Here is a 27463-nt window from a genome sequence, read left to right as displayed (position 1 = left end):
GCAGCTTCGGTCTCTCACAAGTCCTGGAGGAGAGAATCCAGTATAAAGGGACAACCGGACTTTTCCCATAGGACGCAATAGACAAAATTACAGGTCTTACCGACTACCAGGCAGTGCATTATGGAACCTGAAATCCATGGAAGCTAATGTAGTTCTTCTGTAGCATGCCATATGGAAAAGGAAAGCAAACAGGAATCAGAAAGGGACTCTGGGTGAGTGTTAATGATGATTCCTAGGGCACTGATAGTTCACTTACAGCACCCCCTAGAGATGGGAGGGCAGAGACGTAACACATGGCAGTGGCAGGACTGATTCCCAGGGATGGATGAGCAGGGCATGTGTTGTGAACATTGCTTGTCATACCTGGGACACTCGTGCTATCCATTTTCACAAATGATGCCCCCCTTGTCACACAAGCTCCTTGCAGAGATTGCAAGTGTCACACTTACTAATGTCAGGGGTCTGTTCATACAGTCCTGTTTCCACTGATATTTCACATCCACTGCCTCATGTATGGACTGCTAATTTACCTTATGATTGGAGATGTCATAGTTGTGTGTCATGTGCTACAGTAGACCATGTTGGCAACGTGGATGTGAGTCATATGCTGTGGTCCATTGATTTTGTCCTTCATATGTGACATTCAAGAGATGAGTATTTATTATATGTGTGTGATGTTTGCTGTACAATCATACGCATCACTTGTGATGTTGCATCAGAAGTAGTCAGATTTGTCTTTGTAACATGCTCCCTAGGGTAATACTCACATTCCTAAGGAACATGTGATGGAGAATGAAGAAACCAGAGCAGGATTGTGTGATTGACGAAGGTGTTTATTTACATATCTTAACAAGGTGTGTAGAGTGACTATTAAGTGAAATAAATGTGCACAATTTGCTGTCTGCGGCACATTCCTGCAGCTGTGTTCTGTTGTTCCCCCTCATTTTCCCTGCCACCATCCTCCTCCTCCCCAGGCAGTTCTTGGTCTGGCTCATATCATGGGATGTTCCTCCCCACACAAATGTTGTGCAGGATAGCAGAGGTCAGTATAATGTTACACACAATGTGTGGGGCATATAGGGGGCTGCCTCCTGTCATGTCCAGGCACCTGAATCTGGACTTCAGGATGCCAAAGGTCCTTTCCACAATGGTGCGTGTACTCCGATGTGCCTCATTATAGGCACGCTCTGCTGCTGTGCTTGGGTTGGGGTATAGGGTCATCATCAATGGCTGGATCCTGTAACCCTGATCCGCTGCAAAAGAAAATAGGGCTGAGTATTTTGTTAGTGCTTGCAACAGGAATGTCAAGTAGCATGGCAGTTGATATCTTGTGTTGTCTGTGACTCATATGTGTTTGTGGCATTATGTGAGATCCTGGGCTTCTGTGAGGTTTTATCTGCACTGGGTTGTTTGACATGACAACTTGTGTTTGGCTCATTGACCTGGGATCTATGATTTTATTTTTCTGTACTGTTGGTCAGTATGTATGTACCATGCATTGTGTAGTGCCCAACATGTTTTAGTGTGCTTTCACTGGAGAGGACATGATACATCCACACACACAATGGGTTCAGATGTGGTGAGAACATGGTTGCACTACATGGCCTGGACACCCCATTCATTTAGACATATATCATTGTAGATGTAATGCGACACTGAGGCCCTTTGATTTGGCTAGGTGACAATGCACAACACACCTCCATAAGTTGGCAGCACTGAGCTGTTCAGTATTGACAATGCACAATTTTCCCATGTGTGACTTGTTTCTAGGCAAGCCTTTGTTGTTCCCTCTGCCAGTAGCTCATGTGCAACCGTGCACCTACACTACCGAACTTACTCTAGGGAATCTGGCTAACTGCCTTGTGGAGGTGGATATATCTGTGCAGGAAGGGCCATCTCCCTGTACATATGCTATTTTGATGGACAATTGGCTCTTTCAATGTGTGCAGCAGTGTGCAGTTTGCATTAGTGCCACATCAATATGTGTTCATAGCACAGTCCACTTCCTTATTGCAACCTGGAAACGTCACCCCAGGAGTGATGTATGATTTTGGGACTGCCTCAGTATTTCCATGTCACCTACATCTGAGTCAGCATCATCATGCTATGTTTCTCATGGTGTTAGACCTGCTGCAACACACATTGCACACCCCTTCCACGCTAGAGACTGTTTGCGAGGGTGGCCGATTGACTATGTGGCCTAATGTAATTGTAAATTGTTCATCTTCCAAGTTGTACTTCCAGTGCAGGCCATGTCATTGTAACTGTGGGCTTTGATATTGGTCCCTTGTTGCTCTAGAGTGGCAGCTAATGTTTGTGGCAGCCGTCATTTGTCCAGATGTGTGTATCCCATTGTGTCAGGGTGTACAACATAACTACCAGTGTCACACCTCAGTGTCAGCCTGCCCACGCGTCAATGTAGTGGTGTATGTTTTGTGTGTCCTTCAGGGTTGTTGTGCTGTGTGTATTTTGCTAGGTTTATTGACTTCTTGAATGTTGCCATATTGTCTGTCCTGGAAGTGCTGATTGATCCTGCTTTGGAGCAATATTAATGAATCATGGATACTCCCAGGATACTTTGCCAAGATGTTTGTGAACAATCCCTGGTGGTCAACTATGGCCTACACATTGATAGAATGCGTGAGCTTTCTGTTCCTGAATAGGTGCTCTGTTGCCACAGGTGGGATGATCCGGACATGTGTGCAGTCAATTGCACCAAGCACATGCGGGAAGCCATGGATCTGATAGAAGCCCTGTTTCATCTCCTGCTGCTTCTGCTGGGTGTTGGGGAAGCTGATTTGGTGGGGTGTGAGGGAGATTATGGCATCTAACACCTTGGGAAGGAAGGCCAAGAATTAGGGCTGTGATACCCCAGCGACCAGGGCACCTGTTGCCTGGAAGGAGCCACTTGCCAACCTGTGCAGGACAGCTAGCAGCTTGGTCACCAGCGGTATGTTGTGTGGTGTATGCAGTTTAACTGTTAGTTGTGGCTCAATATTGCACAGCAAATGCTGTATGGCTTGCCAGTTCAGTCAATACCTCAGGATGATGTCCTGTTCCGTGTGGCCATGGGGATTGTCCTGTTTCTGAAAAGTCTCTCCTACCTTCTACGTTGCCTTTGTGGGCCGTGTTGGGGTGGTGGTGGCTCCTGCCGTTGGTCCTGTGCTCGGCGTTGTCTTGCAAGCTGCATCAGTAGCACCTCCATGTTGTCCTGTTGGTCTGTAATGTTTCTTGTGTATGTTTTCCTTAAGTAGTGGTGTGTTTGCCGCATTTTAATGCCTGTCCTGACCCAGGCATTAACTTTTGACGCAAATCTGGTTTAGCGTAATTTCTCGGGTCCACCTCCCACCCATGCATCAATTTTGCCCGCGTGGATATATATGGCGCTAGGGTGCTTGTGTCTTTTTTTGGACGGGAAAGCCTACCTTGCATCTTATGGATGCAAGGCGGTTTCACGCATCCTTAAAATGACATTAACTCCATATTTGTGACGCTAGATGGGTCTTGCATCAAAATATAAATATGGAGTTAAGTTTGCGTTGGATTTGCGTAAACAAAATGAAACAAATTTGGCAGAAACACAATATAAACATGGGCCTTAGTACCATAAATTAGGTAATAGTAGCAACTGTTATTTACAGCGCTTAGACAAGGCTAAAGTGGAAAGCGCTATATCAAAGACAAATGATTATTGCTACCATTATTATAATATCAGTAACAGGGTACATCTTATCAACATAGTATGTAAACACGTAGTGGTGGTTGCAGCAAGTTATTGGCACATACCTGGTAGTGGACCAGTTCTCACATCCGGTTGTTCTCCTCTTCAGCTACTGTAATTCCTGCTGCATACCGAAGGCTCCTGAGGGCAAGGTGAGTCTGTAGGTGATACAAACATTCTTAATATATATATACTAATAATGGGAATAACTACACAGCTTGTTGTTATCACCTTGTGCTTGTATTTTTCATACATTTTGCTAATTGGCCATACTATTTTTATCATGATAATGATGAAACATACCTAGGTTATCAGCTTTCGACTCATGAAGGAGTTGGTAGGCTTCGGAACCTGCGACCTACAGGCTTCAGACAGTTTTGGTGTGAACACATAAATCAATTGACTCTTCTTACCTTATTTCAGTTTTGCACAACTCACACTTTGACCCTTTTTTTCCTCATGTTACCATTTTCCTAATTTATTATTTTATTCTACTTTATCAAAATACATTTGTGTTACTCTTTCCCTCTATCATTGGATTTGCTGTTTTTAATTTTCTCTTTTGCTGTGATCCAGCCTGCTTTTCAGTTTCATGCTCTTTGTCCATTAACTTTTTTCGTCCCCTGCATTTCACATTGATCACATATTTTAATTTAGCTTTTCTAAACCTTTTTCTCAGCTTTTTATATCTTTTTCTATGCTTTTCTGTGCATTCCTATCTTTGAGTCTGTGTTTTTGTAAAGATAGACCAACTTCCACTCATGTTTCTTTTGTCTCATGATTTTTAATATTTTAGGGTGAGATTGACAAAACCTTTCTTTTGATTACTGGTGTTACAGTACTGTCCTAAATTTCACAGTTTCCAGGTCTGATTCAAAATTAATATTCTGTAAGTTGCTGTGTGCCTCATTCCAAAAGTAGTTGTGATGTAATGCCACATTTAGAGTTTGGTGGACAAAATCAGCAAAACCTGGTGTATGTCTTGTTTACCTTATTAATGAGTGCATTATTGTTAATGGCACTTTAAATATGGTGGACAGAATATCTGACATATATTGATGAAGTATTTCGTCCACCAAAATTTAAATGGGGCCCTTAATTTTATATCGCCATGAGTAAGAAATGTTTAATTCAACTTTTCCACTTAAAACCAAACCTGTTTTTGCAATTTGGTTAGCTGTGGATTGTGGGCCCTTGCTCAGCTGGCACCTAGGGAAACCTGTCAAGCCTGCACATTTCTGAAAAACAGACACCCACGAGAGTCCAAGCGGGCACGATTTGCATGGATCTCACCATGTTATTTTATGTTGAAGCGCTTGCAAACCTCAAACTTTGGTTGAAACCACATTTTCTTCAGGTTTCTGTTGTGAAAGGCTCTGGAATCTGTGGAGAGCCACACATTTCCTACCACCCTGCATTTCCTTAAGTCTTCTCAAAAGAATGATACCTCAGTTGTGTGGGTAGGCCTAACTTCTGTGATAGAGAAGGGTCTGAAACGCAACATGGACACATCAACTTTTTCCACTAAAAACAATTTTTTGCTATTTGGTGAGCTGTGGATTTTGGTTTGGGCCATAACTCAGCGGGGACCTATGGAAACTGTGACACAAAGGCCCTAAAGAGCTACTTAGAGAGATCAGTGATAGAGGTGCCTGTGGTATCTAGGGCTGTGCTCGGTTGCCACCCATGGAAACTGTTGGCATTTTTTGCTTATGCAGGGTCATCCCCAATCTTTTTGCCTCCTGCCTCCTATCTTTTCTGACCTGTTGCTGTTGGCTTTTGAACTCTGAGCACTTTACCACTGCTAAACAGTGCTAAAGTGCATATGCTCTCTGTGTAAATTGTATTGTTGATTGGTTTATCCATGATTGGCATATTTGGTTTACTAGTAAGTCCCTAGTAAAGTGCACGAGAGGTGCCAGGGCCTGTAAATCAAATGCTACTAGTGGGCCTGCAGCACTGGTTGTGCCACCCACATAAGTAGCTCTGTAATCATGTCTCAGACCTGCCATTGCAGTGCCTGTGTGTGAAGTTTTAACTGTAAATTCGACTTGGCAAGTGTACCCACTTGCCAGGCCTAAACCTAGCCTTTTCTTACATGTCAGACACCCCTAAGGTAGGCCCTAGGTAGCCCCAAGGGCAGGGTGCAGTGTATGGTTAAGGTAGGACATATAGCAATGTGTTTTATATGTCCTAACAGTAAAATATTTCTAAATTAGTTTTTCACTGTTGCAAGGCCTGTCCCTCTCATAGGTTAACATGGGGGCTACCTTTAAATCTGATTAAAGTGTAGATTGCCTTTGGGAGTGGATGGACATGTGGAGTTTGGGGTCTCTGAGCTCACAATTTAAAAATACATCTTTTAGAAAAGTTGATTTTAAGATTGTGTGTTTGAAAATGCCACTTTTAGAAAGTGAGCATTTTCTTGTTCATACCAGTTCTGTGACTCTGCCTGTTTGTGGATTCCCTGTCTGGGTCAGTTTGACAGTTGGGCTGGTTGCGCCTCACACTAGAAAGTGACACAAAGGGAGCTGGGTGTAGCCTGCATATCCTGATGAGCCATCTGTGCTAGGAGGGAGGTAAGGAGTGGTCACTCACACCTGAAAGGGCTGTGCCTGCCCTCATACAATGCAGTCTCCAACTCCCTGGTGAGTGTCTGGGGCCTGGCCTAGGCAAGGCAGGATTTCACATTCCAAAGAGACTTTACTTTGAAGTAGGCCTACTTCAAAGGAGACATTGGGTATAAGAAGGGCACCCAAAACCACCTGTTGCTGTTAGCTTTTGAACTCTGAGCACTTTACCACTGCTAACCAGTGCTAAAGTGCATATGCTCAATGTGTAAATTGTATTGTTGATTGGTTTATCCATGATTGGCAAATTTGGTTTTCTAGTAAGTCCCTAGTAAAGTGCACTAGAGGTGCCATGGCCTGTAAATCAAATGCTACTAGTGGGCCTGCAGCGCTGGTTGTGCCACCCACATAAGTAGCTCTGTAATCATGTCTCAGACCTGCCACAGCAGTGTCTGTGTGTGCAGTTTTAACTGTAAATTCGACTTTGCAAGTGTACCCACTTGCCAGGCCTAAATCTTCCATTTTCTTACATGTCAGGCACCCCTAAGGTAGGCCCTAGGTAGCTCCAAGGGCAGGGTGCAGTGTATGGTTAAGGTAGGACATATAGTAATGTGTTTTATATGTCCTGACAGTGAAATATTTCTAAATTCGTTTTTCACTGTTGCAAGGCCTGTCCCTCTCATAGGTTAACTTGGGGGCTACCTTTAAATCTGATTAAAGTGTAGATTCCCTTTGGGAGTGGACGGACATGTGGTGTTTGGGGTCTCTGAGCTCACAATTTAAAAATACATCTTTCAGTAAAGTTGATTTTAAGATTGTGTGTTTGAAAATGCCACTTTTAGAAAGTGAGCATTTTCTTGCTTATACCAGTTCTGTGACTCTGCCTGTTTGTGCATTCTCTGGGTCAGTTTGACAGTTGGGCTGGTTGCACCTCACACTAGACAGTGACACAAAGGGAGCTGGGGTGTAGCCTGCATATCCTGATGAGCCATCTGTGCTAGGAGGGAGGGGAGGAGTGGTCACTCACACCTGAAAGGGCTGTGCCTGCCCTCATACAATGCAGTCTCCAACTCCCTGGTGAGTGTCTGGGGCCTGGCCTGGGCAAGGCAGGATTTCACATTCCAAAGAGACTTTACTTTGAAGTAGGCCTACGTCAAAGGAGAAATTGGGTAGAAGAAGGGCACCCAACACCACAAACTTTAGAAACCCTTCTGGAAACAAGAGGAACCTCTGCCTGGAGAAGAGCTGAAGAGCTGAGGAAGAAGCTCTGCCCTGCCTGTGACTGTGCTTTGTGGAGCTATCCTGCAGTTGCTGCTTCTGCTAGAGTGCGAGGGCAAAGACTGGACTTTGTGTGCCTTCCATCTTGAGAAGAAATCTCCAAGGGCTTGATCTAGAGTTTTCCTCCTGTTGTTTGAAGTCTCAGGGACAGCAAAGACTTCTCTCTGCCAAGCTACCAAGGGGGTAAGCAGGGGTTAGCTGAGGGTGATTCTCTTTTACCCTGACTAGAGTGAGGGTCCTTGCTTGAACAGGGTGTATCCTGACTGTCAACCAAAGACCCCATTTCTAACAGAAACCTTCCAACCAATTACATTTCTGAAAACTAGACACACAGGGTATTCCAGGGCGGTGTACCTTGTGTGGTTGCGCCTCAGCAAGACTCACAAATGAAAAAAGAAGTCTGACTAAGTTTTTGCTACCTGTCAAGTATCTGCCACTGTCGAGGTTCTGAGAGTTACGGAAAGGGTGCCTAGTGAACCTTTACTAACGGCTTTCTTTAGAGCCACATAGGTCTCAGTAAGACATGTTTTTTGTGAGCCTTTAGTGCGTTTTCACTTTGTGGATGTAAGTTGAGAGGGGGGGGTCTTCTGAGGAGGATGCCTCAAGGCTGAGGTTCCTCCAACTGAGTGAGCACATCTACCTTTGAAACTAAAGTATAATTTCTGGGGAAGAACTTCCTAAGTTCTAAACTACTAAAGAGGGGACTCAGTAACAACGTGGCATATGTCCTGTCCACTGTTATGTGAAGTGCTGTGACTGTAATGCACTTGTCATACATTGAACTGAACATTTACCACATTCTGACAGAGGATGAACATGGCAAATAGGTAACAAATATGACCTGTAACGGAATGCCTCTTTTTGCATGATCACCCACAAAGTTTTTGACGTGCTGCAAGTTTTTGGACTCTGAGAGTGCACTAAGGCCTGCTAACTGACTTCTCTGCCAGTGTTCCAACCCACGCAAAGTGCATGTTGAATTGGCTCATCCTGTTCAAGGGGATATCCAACCATTTCTCCACTGTTTCATCAATTCTGTGTCCTTTGACCACCCAAGTGCGTTCCCACTACTTTCCTGGCAAAGTACAGGTTGCATGCCACACCGTATTTCCTTAAATGACCCCCTGGCATGTGCCCACCACTTTCTTGAGAAAGGACACACTGCATGTACTGGATAACCATGTCATACTATGCGTTTCCTTAAACAACCCCTTGGCCTTTCCCTCCTTCACTCTTGTGAAAAGGCCTCCTTCCTGTCCACTCCTCTGCCAGCCATCGTTCGGCAGGACTTGATATTTCATGAGCTCTCACGATCCAACAACAACTGGCAGCCATGTTGGGGTGTGGTCTATGAAGACCGCACCCCTTCTCCCAAGCTTTTGCATTCCTTCAAATCTGGGCTTGTGTAAGGTTTTACGCCCATGGTAGAACTTACCATGACCACGCAACACTCCAGCGTCAGGTTTTCGGTTCAGCTGAACCTCTCTAGTGGGTGTTCGACTCTAGATCTCCTCTCAATACAGTAGAAAGCTGCAAAAAATAAAATAAAGAAGGCATCAGTGCATTTTTAGGAATATTGAGAGGCTTAAGGGCTCACTTCCCTAGGGGGTAAACCCCTAACATTAAAAAAAATGTATGCCACCATTTTGTTTTCCCCTGGGGAGCATGATTGCATCTGAAAATATATTCTATAATTAAATGCATGCCAACCTTTACTCTCGCCAGGAAATGGGCTGACCCCTCAAACAGAGAAAATCCCTGGTGTCTATTGGTCTTCTCCTCATGGAATATGGTGCAAGCTCGATTCTTGAGAATAAAATTGATTGAGGAAGGCACTGTTGTAAAGGGGACACTTTCCCCTCTCCAAGGATGTCTCCCTCAACCCTGGGAAGGCCGTTTCAAGCCTAAATTCCCTACCGAAGTGCAAGAGAACACTCATCTGCTGTTCTTCATCACTCTTGTGTGGGAAATGTGATGTCAGCATGCCTTGCTGTGCGTAGACATCACAGATGTTGGAAGAGGGGCAGAAGCAGAAGTGATTCCACTTCACCCTCACCCTATTTAAGAAAAAAAGAAACCTCCAGTGCAAGCACTGGGAGTTTTCTTTAATCCCTCTTCAGCATTGGTCAGTGGATAACAGACATACTGGGGAGGGAGTGTGGGTGTTGGCTTATTAAATCCATTTTATTTATATCCAGAGAGGTCAAAGCTGTTAATGTGGTATAGAAGTTCAGTGATTTATCTTTAGGTTCAGTGATGATAGAAAACATTTCTTCTGCAAGCATAAGTATTTACTTTACAATAGCTGTGCAAGGATGCATACCTTCCATAGACCACTACTTCACCAGGCAAGCATCCTTTCAAATTGTTTCCTCTAGGTGAGAAAATCTTTGACCTGATTATGGCCAGCCTGACACTTTTATCCGCTGTCGTAATCAGGTGGATGTTCTGTTCGATATCCGATAAGTGCATTACAGTCACCACACCGCACATAACAGTGATGCCTTTAGCCATTTTTGAAGTCTTCTTAAGGGAACTTAGTACAGTCTTCCCCAGATATTTGCCTTAGTTTCAAATGTAGATATGCTCACTCTGTTCAGGGAATCTAGGCTTTGAGGCATCCTTGATCACCCCAAACTCACATCCACAATCTGGAAGGAGACGGATTTAGCACAACAAATTTCTATGTGCACAGTGAGTAAACTGACAAAGTGGGCAAATCTAACACTGGGGTCTTGACTTCCCCAATTAAAACTTACACATTTAAAAAATAGAGATTGACCATTTGCAAGGACAGAGACCTTCATTAAATATGTGACAAAGTATCTACATGTGCTTAATTAATCCCTTTAGGTGTTCATGCATTGCTAAGTGAATGAATACAGATGAGTTAATGTTCAAAGAGCTGACTCCTTAAGAGTGGCACTAATATATAGATGTAAATAGATCCAGACTCTGGTGTTGCTACCCAGCCTCTCAGGCCTACCCTCTACCTCTTGCAAACACCAGGTACTGTAAACTTGTGTTTGAGACTTGGACCCCTATGTACCCATGAGAAATTCCACACTTTATCCACAGTTGTGTATGGCATCTATTGCCTCTCTTTGAGACTCTGTTGCACTTGAATCCTCTCTATAGTCACATAGAGCCTCATTGTGAGTTTGAAGGATGGGAAAGCCCGTCTGCCAAACTCCCAACAGGGTGGCCACCGCCTTTGTGGCAACCACCCCGCCGGACCTATTAGGAGGTTCCCACTAGGTCGGTGGGCGGAAACCTCGGTTTCTGTCCACTGGTCTCGTGGGAAAAAGGCTACAGCATTGACTCTGGCTCATAATCGCCTTGTGGTGGATCCCGGCGTCGTGGGGGCATGTGCGAAGTGTGTGGTGGCAGATGGTATCAAAGGCTGCCGAGAGGTTAAGGAGGATGAGGGCCACGGTTTCACCTTTGTCGAGCATGATCCTGATGTCGTCGGTAGCTGCAATGAGAGAGGTCTCAGTGCTGTGGTTCTTGCGGAAGCCGGATTGGGAGATGTCGAGCAAACTGTTGTCCTCCAGGAAGCGGGATAGTTGGCCGTTGACTATCTTCTCAATGACCTTTGCTGGGAAGGGGAGGAGGGAGATAGGCCGGTAAATCTTGAGGTCAAAGGACTCAAAGGAGTAAGGGCCAGATGTTGCAAGGTCCGAATTTGCAATTTGAAAATTGCGAGTCGGTGCGACTCGCAGTTTCCGAATCCCAAATTTGGATGCAGAACGGTGTCTCAGACACCGTCTAAGACTCGCTATGGGGTCGCAAAGACCCACCTCATTAATATTAATGAGGTGGGTCGCATTTTGCGACCACATAGCGAGTCCCTGCACTCACAGGGATGGTGGCCTGCTGAAGTGAGCAGACCTCCATGTCTGTGACTGCTTTTTCAATAAATCAGTTTTTTATTTTTTTATTTTGCAGCCCGTTTTCCTTAAAGGAAAACGAGTTGCAAAATAAAAAAAATAACGAAACCATTTGGTTTCGTTTTTTTAGTGTAGGCAGTGGTCCATTGGACCACTGCCTGCTCTGAAAATACCTTTTTGCCAACATTCACAAAGGGGAAGGGGGTCCCCTGGGGACCCCTTCCCTTTTGCGAATGAGTTACCACCAGTGTGATACTGGTGGTAACTGCGAATTACGATGCGAGTCGCAAATAGGAAGGGAACACCCCTTCCTATTTGCGAGTCGCATTCACAATTTGCGAGTTGGTACCGACTCGCAAATAGTGAATGTGCATCGCAGAAGGCTGTTTGCATGGCGCAAACTGCGATTTTCGCAGTTTGCACCATGCAAACGGCTTCCTACATCTGGCCCTAAGTGACATCTGCTGAAAACATGACAAAGACGCAAAAGTATTTACCCTTTTTCTAGTACCTCATTCCCTTCCATTACACAGAGAACAAAGTCTAGATTGACAAATTGAGAGACTGCAAAACTATAAAACTGGTGCAAAGAAGCAGAATTTGTGGCAATTGTTCTAACACTCTCAAACCAAAATGTGCCTATTACAAAAATACTGGCCCTCATTCTTACTCTGGCGGGTGGCGGTTGCTGCCCGCCAGGCGGGAAGCGCCATTTGGCCGCCACGCGGCCAAAATACCGCTTCCCGCATTCTGACATTCCCGCTGGGCCGGCGGGCGCTAAGCAAGTTAGCGCCCGCCAGCCCAGCGGGAATGAGGGCCGCAACACAGGAGCCGGCTCCGAATGGAGCCGGCGGTGTTGCGGCGGTGCGACGGGTGCAGTTGCACCCGTCGTGCTTTTCACTGTCTGCTAAGCAGACAGTGAAAAGCCGCCTGGGCCCTGTTAGGGGACCCCTGCACTGCCCATGCTAGTGGCATGGGCAGTGCAGGGGCCCCCAGTGGCCCCAGGACACCCGTTCCCGCCAGCCTCTTACCGCCAGGAACAGGCTGGCGGGAAGGGGGTCAGAATCCCCAAGGCAGCGCTGCTTGCAGCGCTGCCCTGGCGGATTCGCCCAGCCGGGGATAAACCGGCGGGAAACCGCCGGCCCCGGTTTTCTGACCGCGGCGGTAAAGAATGGGCTAGGAAGCACCGCCAGCCTGTTGGCGGTGCTTCCGTCATTCGCGGCCCTGGCGGTCTTTGACTGCCAGGGTCGGAATGACCCCCACTGTGGCACCAGCATTATATAGTATTTGGGAGCTAGAAAGAGGTATGACTAAGGTCAGACAGAGTACAGTGTTCAATTTAAAAATGTGCTCTCTCTGGAACCGTCCTCACATGCCACATCCCAGCATGAAAAACATGCTCCTGGAAGGAGTTGTTAATTTGGCCCTTCAGCCCTCCTCATATCTTAATGAAAGGTGAGAGGAGGTTCGAGGAGGCTACTGTAACAGCTTGGGTGAATAGCAGGGTGGAGGTAGAATGTTGACAGGGGAGGGGTGGGATGTGCCAGAAAAAAAGGAGAATTGCCAGGGACAGGTGGTTGGCAAGCAAAAGAGCAGAGGACAGAGCAAGAAGAGGGGTTTAGAGCTAAAGCAAGTAAAGGAGGACGAGGGTGGAGGTCAGGAGAATAATTTCCAAAGAAGGCTTCGATGCTCACATACCTGCTGTGTCCCAGTCTCCAGCAGTCCTTTTCTCCTTTTGTGCTTGCCTGTTGATGCTTGGTTTCAGGTTCTCAGAGGCCGGCTCTGCCTCCAAGAAGCTCAGAGTGGCATCAAAGTCCACAGAGAGCAGAAGAGAGACTGAAAACACTTCTTTATTGCCCATCCTCCTTTAATCAACACATTGTGGAAGCACATGGTCAATTAAAGGAGGGTCAGATAACCTTCCATTTTTTTTTTAAAGATTTTGTCAGGCCTTTGGTAAAATTCACAAGAAGTGAATAAATACTGATGCACATAAAAAAATTGCACTCATCAAACCATGCACATTTTGCATTGTGGATTGGCTCATAAATGTAAAAGATGTTTAGTATGTTTTGTAGCTATTAGTAAACTGACGCTCAATCAAGAGGTAACAGAACCCTGCAAAACATAATGTAACTGCCATTATATCATAAATTAAAATGAAACAATAGAAAAGGTGGGGACAAAAATATAGTTGACATAAGTTCAGTATGATCTTCAGAGTCAGTTAACCAGAAAGTAGGGAGAATAGTTAATGGATTTGCAAAGCCAAGTGTTTTTGAAGTGACTTGTTTTACAAGTTTTCTGACATAAGGTGGGGTGTAGCAAGTCTAATGTTCTGTGAGAGAACATTCCAAGGTTTTGGAACTACCCAGGAATGCTTGACTTGAAGTTGTAATTTTCATTTTTGTTGGTACTTCCAGTAAGTAGATGGCGTGATTCACCCCTAGCCTTCATGTTCGTGTTCTAGTTTGCTTGGGGTTGTTGTCATGTAGGTAATACTTAAGCTGCTGAATAGAATTCTTGATCCCTGGACTAGCCAATGCAATTTGTTTTAACTAGACATAATATGGTCACGTTTCTGAGCCCCATTATTAGATTCTAAACCTTGTGGATGATTGTTCTGAGGGGATAAAGCCTCTCCATACAAAATGGACATCACAAGCTTTTGAAATAGTGATAGAGTCCTCTTTAGGGATGGCATTTCTGCATATACAGTTTAAAATGTAGCTGTAGCATACTATATTGGAAAGACTATCTTTAAAGTGAAGAAGTAAGAGTTAGAACACATTAGTGTGATTACTAACAATAATAGACAATATCCATATGTTAGGAACTTGAAAGAGTTCCATTCTAGTGATATCATGCAATTGAAAATGATGGTACTTGACAGAATACCGCCTAATATTCGGAGAGGCACTAGAATTCTGAATTCAAGACGTTTAAAGTCATGTTATATTAATGAATACAATACCAAAAGCCCAATTGGTTTAACTTCAGATGAGGAATTAGATATACATCTAGGCTAAAGTACTATATATACCAGTTGCTGTAACAATTATCCCTGTTATCCACACATCTAAGATATAAGCTTGGTTTATATCGAAGTAAAGTGGGTACACTTCGGTTTTAATAGATGTTTTCATGTTTTTTTACACAGGTGCATGAAAATGTTCTAGTGTGACCTGATAATTTGAAAGTTAAGTGTTTAATCTTGATTATCAATGTGCCAATTTCAGATACAATGTGTTGATCTCATTATTCAGGAGAATGGAGATTAAGGTGGTCATTACAACCTCGGCAGTCTTTTAACAAGACCGCCGAGGGACCGCCGTGCGGAAGACCGCCAGTAGTGGCGGTTTGCCGCTCGGCGTATTATGACCGTTGGCTGCCCTCCGTCGTTTTTCCAACAGAGAGCCGCCAACAGCCATACTTGCGGGCGGCGGGGAAGTGGAGGTTGCTCCACCTCCACCGCCACGGCAACAGAACACCGCCCAGCTAATCACGTCCTGTGATTCTGCACGGCAGTGTTCTGTTGGCGGTGTGGTGTCGGCGGAGCTGCCCCCATGGCTCCCGTCCCCTCCCAGCGGATCGACAGAACAGGTAAGTCGATCGGCCGTTAGGGGAGGAGGGTGGGGGGGTGTTGTGTGGGTGCATGGGGGTGTGCGTCTTTGTATGTAGGGGGGGTGAGTGCGTGTATGCTTGCGGGGGTGTTGCGTGTTTTGGGAATGAGCGCGTGTATGTCTGTAGGTATGTCTGTGTGGATGTGTGCGTGAATGTGGGTGTACATGTCTGACTGTGTGTGTGGATGTTGGCATGTATGTCGGTGTGTGTGCGTGTATGTGTGTTGGTGGTGCCTGCGTGCGTGTCGGGTGTGTATGTGTAAGGTCATGTCGGGGGTCAGGGTGGGGAGGGGCGCTCTGCCACCTTTGGGGGGTGGCAGGTGTGGTGGGGGGTGTAGGGGAGGGAGTCGGGGTGGGGGTTGGGGGGGAACCCCTGTCAGTGTCAGGGAAGGAAATCCGTGGCACTGATAGTGCTTACCGCCATGGCTTTCATGGCGGTTCCTACCGCTGGAAATCCACGGCGGTAAGGCGGGTCACAATACCGCGGCGGTATTGTGACGGCCGCCGGGCTGGAGACCCAGGTCTCCAGCCCAGCTGGCGGAACGGAGAAGCGGCGGATGACCATGGCGGTAACCGCCATGGTCATGATACTCAAAAAAAGACCGCCAGCCTGTTGGCGGTCTTACCGCCGCTTTAACACCGTCCGCCAGGGTTGTAATGACCCCTAAGAGTAAAAATAGTTTTGGGGAATGTTTAAAGATATACGGAGCCTCGATTGTGAATATGGACATAGAGACTGGATTATTGACTGTCTTAGTATTTACACTAATGGCATGCATATAATTGGGTTACAATACAGGCCCACTTGGGCAAAATTATGGAAATGTTTCTATTATGGAGTAATTTTCATCATGGAGTAACTGCTAGTGTGTGATTTCTCTAATATGATATGCAAATTGCTATAATTTTACAACGCGTGTTGGACATATTCGGATCCCCATACATAATAATTGCTAGAGATCACTGTATGTATGCAAATGAGGTATAACACAAACCCAACTGGGCAAAATCATTAAACCTTTATGATGAAATTACAGCTTTATGATGATATTGAAATTATTGTCATCTTGTTGTGATCGCCATACATTCGGGCAAACTTGAAATATTTTTGGAAACTTCTTGATAATATGCTTTATAACGAGCTGCAAATCAGTACACTTACTGGACAAATGTGATAATATTACAATTAGAAGGACTTTGGAAATGTGTTAAACAGCATTTGGGCATTTTAGAATGGATTTCATGATAAATTATGCAATTTGACGTTATTACACATATGCATGATCTTACCATCAGAAGTGCAGGTTCACTATGTAAATAACATTAGCCCATTAAAGTAATTATTATTAAGCACAGTGCACTTTGTAACCAGTTCAATAAGGCGTCTTTTTAACTCAACTTCCAAGTATGCAGCTTTTCCACAGTCCGCTGTTTTTGTTTATTAGCACCATCACTTGAAATAATGTTTAGAAGTGTTGACTGAAACTTGACCTGTGAGCAAGGAGAAGAATCTCCAAAACGCACAGGGTAGTGAAGTTGGTGTTGCCTAAATAACTTTTAACACTCTACATAGTACTCATACTGCTTGTTTTTAAAAGGTGGAATGTTTTTTATTTGCATGCATATATATACGTGTATATATTTGCATGCATATATACATGTGTATATATATGTATATATATATATATATATATATATATATATATATATATATATATATATATATATATATATATTATACATTTATTACCAATGTTTATACTTTATGATTTTTTTGGGGAAATTATTTTTTATTTGAATTTTGTTTTTAGTTGCTTTATTTTTAACATATAAGTTTGCGGTTTCATTTAAAAGATGTATTTTAGTGTTAATGTTATTTTGTATGTATGTTTTTACTTTTTTTATTTGGATTATTTTATTTTTATTACTGTTTTTTATTTGAATTAGTTAATATTTGTATTTTATAACTTCTTTTTTATAATGTTTTAATGTGTAATGTTCTAACTACTTTTAATTAGTATTAGTATTTTGTATTTTATACATGTATTCATTTAATAATTTTACTTGTTTATGTTATGCTTTTTAGTTTTTTAAACATGTTTTGCAATTATATTTTTATTGTTTTTCGGTTATGAAATGTATTTATATCCTTTTAATTTTATCTGTATATTTTATTATTAAATGTAGTCTTTTAAGTTAACATAGTTTTAAAATAATACAATATTAAATATTTTAAGTATACTTACCTATGTAATGATGATATTTTGGCCCACTGTATTTTTGTAGTCAATATCTTTGTCCTTTACTTTGTAAATATGTCAAATTAATATTTGTGTCCTCCATATTTTTTGGGTGACAGCCCAATATGTTTGTTGTTGATCTTATGTTGTGCAAGCGACTATGATTGATATAAATTAGTGTGACACTTTGTCAAATATATTTTAAGTTAAGTGTCTTGGGTATAGGTGTGAAAGGTCAGAGGGGGCACATCTGGATGCTCTTGTGGTACTTCCATGATACATTTTGCTTCAGTTCATAAGTTGACTAATAAAAAAACAGAGATATGAAAATGAAAAACTTTATATAGCTCTCTGAAGTGGGGAATCCAGTATGAGATTCGCTTGCTCATTCATTTCTATGATTAATATGTGCTTACTCATGAAAAAAAAAATCAGTGACTAAGCATGTCTTACTCCTTGGAATTCAAAAGTCACACCTAAATAAGTCCTAAATGTGATGAGGTCAAAGCACGTCAGAGAAGCTCTATTGCAGAGTGGAAAAAAACATGTCCCAATAAAGCTGGCAAATGGCATGCAGTAACTGTAGTGGAAACAAGCACTGGCAAAGCCAGTAAGCCACACTTTTATAATGTGAGTGTTGAGCTGTTGGCTTTGCCAGTGTGTGTCTGTAAAGTATTGTTTGAAACAACTAAAAAAAACACATTTCAAAATACAGAAGGCAACACATCTCATAGTATCTCAAAACGATTTTCAAACTTTAAAAATGTCATGGTTTATTTTTCAAATACTTTTCACTCTGGGAACTGTGAACAGGATTTACAGAGAATAAGGAAGTATCAGAATGTAAAGACAATTGTTTGCCAACCCTAATTCTCTTTGCACAGGATTTAGCCATTTTGTCCTCTATGGTAACCCAGGGAGCAGGTTTATGGGTCTTTAGGAGTAGTGCCATGCTAAGTAGATCGTCTGCCTCAGACGGCAACTTAATGAGTGCAGCAGATGGTCCCTCCCCCAGAGCCCTACAAGCCACATATGACAAAGCTTGTGTTTTCATGCAATATGTCGAACCAGGAGATAAAACAAAACAACCCTTAGGGCCTCATTATGACGTTGGAGGTCTCACCGCGGGACCACCAATGCCTCAGGGAGGATGCTACTGTCATGCTTGTGGCATTACCCCTTGTCGTATTACAATGCTCCTACTGGGCTGACCGGTGGGAACATTGTATTACAACGTTCCCGCCAAGCTGACCGGCGGGAACAGTGCTACCTTATTGGTACCGGCTCCCTTAAGGGAAAGCAGACAGTGCACATCCCGAGGGTGCTGGACAGGATTTCCACCAGCATTTCCATGGCGGTGAGACCACCAAGGAATGGCTAGCTGAAAGTGGAGCCGTGATCAGCAAGGCGGAGCTGAGTTCAGTGCCGCCGTGGCTGACCGCGAATTCCACTGCTGTCAGCCCATCTGAAACAATGCGCCTGGCGGGAATGGCGGTCGTGAATCGGTCTCACCGCAAGGGTTGTAATGTGGCGATCGGACGGCCTGGAGTGTAGCGGTCCGACCGCCACAGCGAGGTGGGTGGTCTGAAGACGGCCAGCCTCGTAATGAGGCCCTTTAAACCTGTTCTTCACTCATACCCTAATAAAAATATCCCTGTTGGTGTGCTTCTACAAACAAGATGGGAGTGGTGTAGAGCAACACAGCATATGGGGGAATTTGAAGTGAGGAAGCATTGCCCAAGGGACAGAGCTAAAAAATTGATGCATTAATGGAGTACTGAATAAAAAAGATAAAGTAGTTTCTTAAAGGTGAGCAGTGAAAGGATACAAGTCAGATAATAAAAAATAAAAAAAACAGGCTATGCTCCAAGGAAGGGACACATACAACAAGAGGAAGACAAGCCATCAAATAAGAAGCAAACAATTGAGAGTGATAATTAAGCCAACCAATGGTAAACACTTGGTGCAATCTAAGCCGGCGGTAAACTCACAACCGGTGTTTTCATCACCAAATAGTTTGCACTGCATTGTATGGAGATCCTACTACAACAAGTTTTTCAATTTTTTCCCCTGAAATAAAGCACGCTGTGATGCTATCCTCCCCCCCATGGGGATTTAATTTCTGATGTTGAGGTTAATTTAAAAGGAGCATCTAGCATTGCATCTGGTGTTATTTGGCAGCGGTAGTTGTGAAACAAGTGTATTGAGTCTTATATTTTGTCACGATATTAAACAATTCGCAACTGTTTTATCATGTTTATTTATTTTACTGGTCTTCTGCTGTACTGACTAAAAGTAAGTTTAACTCTCAGATCGAGGTTTCTTGCCCTAATTTGGCTTTTCCATGCAACAAATCCAAATAAATGGACGAAGGGCTCTCGTCAGCTGCACTCCCTCAGCTGACAACTGCTTATCTGTCAAAGAAAACAAGCTCTTGGATGCAAGAGTAGCTAATGCTTGCTAAGCACTCCAACACCCGTAGGATTCAGCCATTAAACCACTCAATTATTCGCTCTTTTGGTTGTTTGTTTATAAAAAAGAACTAAGAAAATGAAAAGTAACACAATGAAAACAAAGCATTCTGCTTCGAGTTTTCTTTTCCTTCCTCTCGGTTTATTTGTCTTGGTAATTAAAGCGGCGCTGATCCGCTGGATCTTGGAGCCAAGCCCCGCTGACAGGCTGTAAGTCAGCCGGTTCCCACTGTCCTGTGGTAATGTCTGAGAGGCCGGATAAGAGGATACAGCAACCTTCTCCGGCCGACGTCTTTATGCTGGTTTGAGAGGATTGATGTTCAAGATCTGTTATGTACAAATGAAAGAAAGCCAGCCAGGCTGTAAGTTTAACCTTATTAAAGGTTGCCCGTTTTGTGCGAGAACGAGCGCCGGAGAAAAGAACGAGATTTATTTTCGGGAAATTGGCACCTGGCGCTGCTGCCATTTTCAGCGCGGAGAGGAGCACAAAGTTTCATTTATTAAGGGTGACCATGCAGAATTTTTGCCACTTCGGAGTAATGCAGTCATCTCTTGCACAGGAAATTAAAAACACATTTCCATGACCCTGTCTCTCAGTGCCACTATTTCGCTCGTGCGCTTTTGCTCTCTACTTTACAATGCGCTATACTCTCATCTCAACCACTCACTTTTTATTACCCTTCCTTGATTCCAATCTTGCGCTTCCCTTTTTCTATCATTCACTCCCTTATTTCTTCTCTTTACACCTTTTTCCGTCACCCTTTCTTGATCAGCCCCTTCTTCACTCTTTACACCGTCTCGAGACTGCCTCTATAACTGTCTTAGTCACTTGCCCTCACTGTCTCTTTCCTGTTCGCTCCCCTTCCTCAAGTGATGTGACACAAAATAATGCGTCCCCACCCGCCGCAGACTGTGCTTTAAATGGGTCGATTCTGTCCCGTACTGAGTACCGGCACCTTTTTATTTTGAGAGGGAGAGTACCTGCACTTCTCAAGAAAAACTTAGGGGCACATTTATGGAAAGTGGCACTCCACCGAGTGCAGCACCACTTTCCTGTGCCCCTTAGCGCCCCTTCTACTGCAACGATGCATGCGCCATATTTAAAATATGGAGCACCATGGCGCAGGCTAGGGGGCAATAGCGCCATTTCTCATTACCCTATTGATGTACCCTGCAGGAGTAGCCCCGCGCTACTCCTGCAGAGTTCATAGGGGCACATTCTAAAGAATGAAAGCCCCCTTTTAATGCCTGCTCTTAAGCAGGCGTTAAAATTGCCATAAAAATGGCGCAAGAAAATCTCATAGATTTCCTTGTGCCATTTTTCCAGCTCCACGAACAGGGAAATACCCCCTTTGCATACATTATGGGTGGCGCAGGCATAATGTAGCGCAAAGGGTTACAGAGTGGCAAAATGCATGTAAATACGGCCCGTGGATTTCGGCCTCGTTGGGCCACATTAACGTAAAAAAATAATGGCGTTAATGTGGCACAAGGTGGCGCTAGGGGACTTTATACCTGTTAGACTTTTCATCCTTGGCGCAGTCTCCCCTAACTTTTTGCCTCTGTTTCCCAGGTTGTTAATGTGTGCTGGACTCTGTTTTTGCTGTTTTTTTCGCTCTGGGCACTTTACCACTGCTATCCAGTGCTAAAGTGCAAGTGCTCCTGTATAAAATGTGTATGTAATTGGCTTTCCATGATTGGCATATTTGATTTACTGGTAAGTCCCTAGTACAGTGCACTAGAGGTGCCCAGGGCTTATAAATCAAATGCTACTAGTGGGCCTGCAGCACAGGTTGTGCCACCCACATTAAACATGGCTCAGACCTGCAACTGCAGTGTCTGTGTGTGCAGATTTTAACTGCCAATTCGACTTGGCAAGTGTACCCCCTTACCAGGCCTAAACCTTCCCTTTTCTTAAATGTAAGACACCCCTGAGGTAGGCCCTAGGTAGCCCCATGGGCAGGGTGCAGTGTATGTTTACGGTAGGACATATACTAATGTGTTTTATATGTCCTGACAGTGAAATACTGCCAAGTTCGTTTTTCACTTTTGCAAGGCCTATCTCTTTCATAGGTTAGCATGGGGGCTACCTTTAAAAATGATTAAAGCGTAGATTCCCTTTGGGAGCACATAGACATGTGGAGTTTGGGGTCTCTGAGCTCACAATTTAAAAATACATCTTTTGGTAAATTTGATTTGAAGATTGCGTGTTAGAAAGTGGGCATTTTTTTGCTTAAACCATTCTGTGACTCTGCCTGTTTGTGGATTCCCTCTGGTTCAGTTTGACAGTTGGGCTGTTTGCACCTCTCTCTGGACAGTGACACAAAGGGAGCTGGGGTGTAGCCTGCATATCCTGATGAGCCATCTGTGCTAGGAGGGTGGGGAGGAATGGTCACTTACACCTGAATGGGCTGTGCCTGCACTCACACAATGCAGTCTCCAACCCCCTGGTGTGTGTCTGGGGCCTGGCCTGGGCAAGGCAGGATTTCACAAGCAAGAGAGACTTTCCTTTGAAATAAGTCTATTACAAAGGCCAAAATGGGTTTAAGAAGGGCAGCCAAAACCACAGACTTTAGATCACTTCTGGACATCAAGAGGAACCTCTGCCTGGAGAAGAGCTGAAGAGTTGAGGAGAAGTGCTGCCCTGTCTGTGACTGTGCTTTGAGGAGCTATCCTGCAGTTGCTGCTTCTGCCTGTGCAAGAGGACAAAGACTGGACTTTGTTGGCATTCCTGCTTGTGAAGAAATCTCCAAGGGCTTGTCCTGAGCTTACCTCCTGTTGTTGAAGTTTCAGGGCTATCAAAGACCTCCTGCCAGCACCTGGACTCTCTGCTGAAACTCCTGCCCTGCCAAGTGGTGCCCTACCCAGTTCCTGGGGCCTTTCAAGGTGAAGCTGGCAGGCCAAGACTGAAAATCCACACACAGACTGCCATGCAGGGAAAATATCAACACACCTTCTGAGACGCAGCTGAGAAATCGATGCTCCACAGGCATCGCGGCTGGAAAATCAACGCAAGTAGCTGGAAGAATGACACGCAACACCCACTGACAGAGGCTGATAACATTGCAACCCAAATTGCGTGGTTTTGCTGATACCGTGCGGCAGGATTTTCAACACAAACCTTGCTGGGTGTGAAAAAATGACGCAACACCTGCCCGGACCTGAGTGCTTGCCCGGATCGACGCATCGCTCTCCTGCAGTGAGGAAAAACGACCCATGCCGACCCAACCGGAGAAGGAGAAACAACGCATGATCTCGCTCGCAGGTGAGGAATCGACACACTGCTTACCTTTTTCGACGCACACTCGCCCGTGCGTGTTATTTTGATGCTACCCAGGTACTTTTCAACGCTAACAGTGTTTTACCTGTTTACAAAAGGATTTAAGAGCCTTTTGCTTTAAAAATTAATAACTTGACTTATGTATGTTGGAATTTTGGCGTTTTGGTCTTGTTTTGTTTAGATAAATATTTCCTATTTTTCTAAACCTGTGTTGTGTCATTTTGAGGTGTTTTCACTGAAGTACTGTGTGCGTTGGTACAAATACTTTACACCTAGACTCTGAAGTTAAGCCTGCCTGCTTGTGCCAAGCTACCAAGGGAGTAGGAGGAGGGTTAACCAAGGGTGATTCTCCTTTGCCCTGGCTAGAGTGAGGGTCCTTGCTTGGACATGGGGTAACCTGACTGCCAACCAAAGACCCCATTTCTAACAATGCCCCTCAATAACTTTAATTGGAGAGTACCGGCACTTCTCAGAAACAAGCAGGTACTCTGGTAGAGAGTACCTGCACTTCTATTCATCCATTTCAAGCACTGGAAAAAGGCCCTAGTTTCTCATATATAACAGATATTGATAGACCTTCCAGCGAAAGAGGGTGACATCCGATGGCTGGGGGTCCTGCTGCCTTGCACAGCTTCATGGGTGTGTATTAAGCCCTTTTTAGGGTCGAGCGTGCGCAAACGATCCGGCGCCTGTTGTAATCTCTCTGTGGGCTTTTAACCACGCCCATATGTTTGGTTAGTTCGTGGGCTTGCCTTTAAAATTTTGCTTGATTTCATTAGTGAAAGGCATGCATACGTCATCCCTTTTCTGGTGTTTCGCCCTCCTCTAAAGCACAGTAAACTACTGAAAACATACAAGGCTCTGTGTTTTCCGAATAGCTTCTGCACTATGGCTTTTTATTTCCTGTGCAGCGCGATCTCACTGGGCACTAGTCCAGCGCTTTGCACGACATTGACCCTGTTACATGGATAATTCTACTTTTGCCGGTTACATGGATAATTGCACTTTTGCTGATACGTTTCACTGCGAGCAAACTTCTGTTTCCTTTTCTGTGTCTCCTTCACGCTCATGGCGACCGTTGGCTCACATATATGAAACTGTTTTACTTTTCATTATCAGTTTATGTGGCAAGAAAAGTCCGGTTAGGAGCTTACAACGCTAATAGCTCTTATTTGAGCAAATGCGAGACCCATTGCATTGCAAATACTTTTTTCTCATCCTGCTGCTCACACCATTTACTTACCCTCTCTGCCTCGCTCATGTTTGCTCCTCTTCGTTCACCCTCTTTCTCATACCACCACTCAGTGTCTCCTTTTTCTGTCTCCATCTCTGTTGCTATTTAAAACTTTCCTAGCCCGCTAACACCGCATATCACTGTTTTCGCTCTGTAACTCCCATTACAGCACTTTATATAACAAGTATAAGGAAAAAGAAAAACATGTCTACATCATGCAGGTGGCATGAGGGGCATTGTACATATTTACATTTTTAAACAATAGAAAAGGGTAAAATCAGTTAAGGCAGATATTCCAGTTGGTTATATTCATTATTTTGATCGATCTAAGCACCCCATGCTGTTAAAGAGAGAAAAATGAGCAACCATTGAGCACCATTGTGTGAGTGTGTGACATGCACGAAGGGTGTTTTCATGCGTACTCCCTTTCTCACTATCTTCACCTCTGTTGCTCTTCCGCCTACACCGCACCAACATTCTCCATCCAATCTCTCGATCCTGCTCTTTCATTCATCACTTTTTCTCATACTCTGTCTCTGACACTAGCAGTATTTTAGCTAGTGACTAACTACTCATACTCCCCTCCTCTAGTTTTTTACGTGGTCTACAATACACTTGAAACATGTTGGTACTTTGCTTTTCAGGTGTTTCTTAATGCAGCTTGAAGTCATGCTAAACTCAGAGATGTAAGAAGAAATGAGTCTGTTTAATGTGGAATTGTGGACTTTCTGATTGATGCTGCAGGGGAGAAGTGCTTGGGCCATGAATGAGGATTGGGGTTTAGGCATGAATTCATCTTGATGAGGCATCAAATATTTTCATTGGTGGTGTGGTTGGAAGGAAGTACTTTCTTCAAAGAGTTTTCTGTAATAACAGGTGTGCATATCATTATGTTGCATGATTGCATTGATGTAAGGAATCAGTTTCAAAGGGACTCAGCAGCTCTTGTATAGCTCGAAGTTCCTAAAACACATTTTATGTATTGATGGAAACACAGGGCCATAGTTATAATTTGTCAGACAGGGTACTCTGTTACGTGATTCAGGACATTGTTCACCAGTCCGCCCATTCGATTCTGTGTTGTGAGCACCATCACTTTTCTAACAATGGTGCCCTTGCTTGCTCCTCCATCAGCAAACTTACTTCAACAGTCAGATGGAGTAGGGACCAACAGAGTAAGGACATCAAACCTCTTTCCCTATTTAGAGTGTGCTGTCTGATGTCTTTTTTCTGTCTGTCACCACCAGTAAGAACAGGCAGTCATGGACAGAAAACAAAAATGACTCCTAGAGTCTGGATGAAAACTCTTTGAGTGTGGAGGTTATTAGTTTATCAGAAACAAACTCCGATTTGGGGAGTTTGCTTGTGAAAAACAAACAGGTTTGTGACTCACCTGATTAAAAAGACGGCTGCTTTGAAACAAACATTCATCTCCCTAAGAGGGACTGCAATAGCGAAGACTCCTCTGAAGGCACAGGCATCACCACAGGACCAAAGGTGATCTCATAATTTTGTGAGTGGAAGTCCCACCTGGTTGGGGGAGCAGATGACCTCTATCACCCTAATGGCCATTGGACCTCCCACTGCAGTGAAAATCAGGGCTAGAGTAATGAAAATGAGAGGCAAACACAGAAAAATAATTTGGTTTGGGGAAGGCTTGAATTTTTAGGTCGAGGCCTACCAGACAGCCCAGCTTTCTGGTTTGACAAAGACATCTTGAGGACATTCAGAAAGCTTCCCTGGGAATGCATTACCACTGGCATTGTGGTTTGTAACTCACATTTTCTGGCTTTTTATTTGCTTGCTTTATTTGTTTTAGGCTGTCCAGTGTGAGTTTGTACCTCCCAAGGAACAACGTCTTTTCACACTACCTATCCTTGTATTCTTCCATGAGTTCTCCTTTCTATAAACAGGCATGTAAATCTTGTTCTTATCTTGTCACATTTTTTGTGCATTCAAAGACAGAGGTCAAATGTCAGGCTCTGTCTTCGGATGGAGCCTGGTGTTTACTTTTCTTTCTATGGCTTCAAAATGAGAGGATTTATGTGAAAATCTTGCTGGATACTAGGGGAGAAGGTAGGTGTTTTCTTCTAGTACACAACAACTTTTAAATGAACTGTGCAGGTATTTCAGAATGGTTCAGAATCAAGAATGCACAAATGAAGAAATTGTTTTATTAATTCTGAAGTGTGTTGGAAACAAATGCTTTACATGACCAAAACAAATCAATACATTAGGTGATGCCATTTCCACATATTATTGTTTATGGGCTGGATAGCTGTATTAGTAAAACTATATGTCCGTGCAAATATAACGGTCATGTCAATTGAAAATGTGTTGCTTGTAATGGCAACATGCTACCACACCATGCATACTCCTCTCTACATAACTCCACTCTACTCTGCACCTCAGCTCCCCATGCCACTGCACTCTACAGTGTCCCACTGCATTTTACACCATCCCATGCTCTGCACTTTGCTCCACTGCACTCTGCTCCCACTCTGCAACACTACACCACTGCATTCTATACCACTTCACAATACACCTTTCCACTCTACTCCACTCTCCTCTATGCCAATGCACTCTATGCCACTCCACTCTACACAACTGTGCTCTTCACACTGCACTCTACACCACTCCAGTTTATGGCACTTCACTCTACTCTGCACAACTCCACTCCATGCTACTCTGCAACACTGTACTCTGTGCCATTGCACTCTAGCTAATACACTCTACACCAATGTAATCTACTTTGTACCACTCAATTCTATGCCTCTGCACTCTATGCCAATCCACTGGATGCCACTCTGATCTACTCTATGCTACTGAGCTCTACACCGCTTTACTCTAGGCCATAACACTCTACGCCACTTCACGCTGCTCTGAAACAATCTACTTCATGCCACAGCACTCTACAACTCTGTGCCACTCTACTGTATGCCACTGCACTCTGTGCTACTTTACTCTATTCCTTTGCCACTACTGCACTCTATGCCAATGCACTCTACATAGCTGCACTCTACATCACTGCACCAGTGTATTCTATGCCACTGCTCTCTACACCACTCTACTCTATGCCACATCTCTCTATGCCACTTTACACCAGTGCACTCAACGACACTCTACTCTGCAACAGTGCACTCTCTGCCACTGAAC

This window comes from Pleurodeles waltl, chromosome 1_1 (assembly GCF_031143425.1).
Source record: "Pleurodeles waltl isolate 20211129_DDA chromosome 1_1, aPleWal1.hap1.20221129, whole genome shotgun sequence".
NCBI classification, from domain to species: Eukaryota; Metazoa; Chordata; class Amphibia; order Caudata; family Salamandridae; genus Pleurodeles; species Pleurodeles waltl.
Note: the sequence above shows the minus strand (reverse complement) of the source record.